The sequence below is a fragment of the Trachymyrmex septentrionalis genome, unplaced genomic scaffold, assembly GCF_001594115.1.
Source record: "Trachymyrmex septentrionalis isolate Tsep2-gDNA-1 unplaced genomic scaffold, Tsep1.0 scaffold5, whole genome shotgun sequence".
In the NCBI taxonomy this organism is placed as follows: domain Eukaryota; kingdom Metazoa; phylum Arthropoda; class Insecta; order Hymenoptera; family Formicidae; genus Trachymyrmex; species Trachymyrmex septentrionalis.
The window spans coordinates 1,126,475-1,128,580 of NW_017305672.1; positions in this window are offsets into that span (position 1 = coordinate 1,126,475).

Here is a 2,106-nt window from a genome sequence, read left to right on the forward strand (position 1 = left end):
TCAGACATTAACATAACGAAAAAATCACAGAATAAAATCAATTATCGCAAATGATCGCATATTCGGAACATTCTCAGTTCGAGTAAGTCTTGATGTCGAATTCAACATTATTTCCGTACGATTGAACCGTAAAAAAATGTATTAAAAATATCTTAGTAAAGTTCTAGTTGATAAAAAGGATAAATTAAAAACCAAAAAAACGTAACACAAAAAAAAATTTTTTACGCATAAATAAAATAAAATAAAATACCGGGAATCTAATAAAAAATAATAAAAAAATTATGTAATAAAAACTCACCAGAATTCATATGTAAGAAATTCAAATTAGTGTGTCCAAAAAGGAATAAAAAACTTTTGAAATATATACAACAAGAAGGAACGCAGATGTGTAAGACAGACATTACGTGTCGATTATTATGTACGTTCAGTAATGCGGATCAACACAGACTGAGAGAGGAGACGGACTGTTAGTAACAGAAAGTCAAACTTTATTTATGATGGGAATATAAGCCTTGTGGAGGCCATCGGTGTCAGTTTGTAAATTGAGACCATTCTTTTGCTTTCTGATATTAAGCATCTCCGAAACCAAACGTCTCCGATAGCAGGACTCTTCATTCAAAATCACGACTTTATCCCATTTGAATTCGTGATCAAGCTGTCTCCTATGCTCAGTTACGACAGAACGAACAGAAGTGTTGTGTCTAATGTGATTGCGATGTTCAGCAATCTTGGTCTTTAATTTTCTACTCGTCTGTCCCACGTATGACGCGTCACAATTATTACATGAAATCTTGTAGACTACGTTGTTCTTCGATGTATGTGGACAAATATCTTTATGTACTTTGATGTATTTTTTCAATTTATTGGGACTACGGAAAGATACCCTGATGTCGTTTTTATTGAACCGTTTGAACTTTTCCGTGTGGAGAGGGATGAATGGAACCGTAAGCCAAGAAACAGATTCATTTGTCTCGACCTTGTCAGATAAACAAAAACTGAAGGTTAATGGAAAAAAATGTGGAATCAAGAATGAACTTTATAGCTCATAAAAACTCCTCTTTCGGGAGAGGACAATCACTGGAAATGAAATCCCATTGTTCATTAACACAGTCGACCGCTATCTCCATTGGAACATTCGTGAACGAAGACTTGACATCCAATGAAATTAATTTGTATTCATCTGTAATGTGTAACCCTTTTAATTTTTTATTAGACAATGACTATCCATTAACCTTCATTTTTGACACAATCAATCAACGAATAAAAAATTTAATTAAAAATAGACACATAACACATACTAGTTTGACTGACAAGGTCGAGACGAATGAATCTGTTTCTTGGCTTACGGTTCCATTCATCCCTTTCCACACGGAAAAGTTCAAACGTTTCAATAAAAACGACATCAGGGTATCTTTCCGTAGTCCCAATAAATTGAAAAAATACATCAAAGTACATAAATAATAACGATGTAAAGACTCTTAAATGTAAACGTAAATAATCAAACAAATACACGGCGAAAGAAGAGTCAGTAGATTACAAAGAGAAAAACAAAACATTTAATTAATTAAATTATTATGCGACGATACATGCGCACGGAACGGCATATATAAATGTGTAAATGTATAAACATGTGTAAAAATATAACAAGTTTCGGCTACAAGATTGAGCCCTCTTCAGATATAAAACGCAAAAGAGAAATAGACGATAAGTGAAAATTAAGTAAAAAACAAATCATGTCGCAATTAACATTAGACGTAAAGAAATAAAATTCAGATGGATCTCAAAAGTACGATTGAGTAATCAAGGTGTCCATTGTCCAAGCACAGATCGCTAGGCAAGACCGAAAAAAAAAGTTATGAGAAAAAAGACAGACTTTGACAATTAAAAACGCCGTTATACAGATAAAATAACAAACTCACCAGCAAACCCGAACAAATCAATGATCCCCCGCTTATGCACAGGTGAACCATATGTAAGCCGTAACACTCCGGCAATATTGTGCATGCCAGAGCTAGACATGTCGGCGTCGCTCACGACGTGACCGCTCGCTTAGACGGAATATAACGCACTGAGAGAGGAGAGGAGACGGGCCGACACAATCGAAAG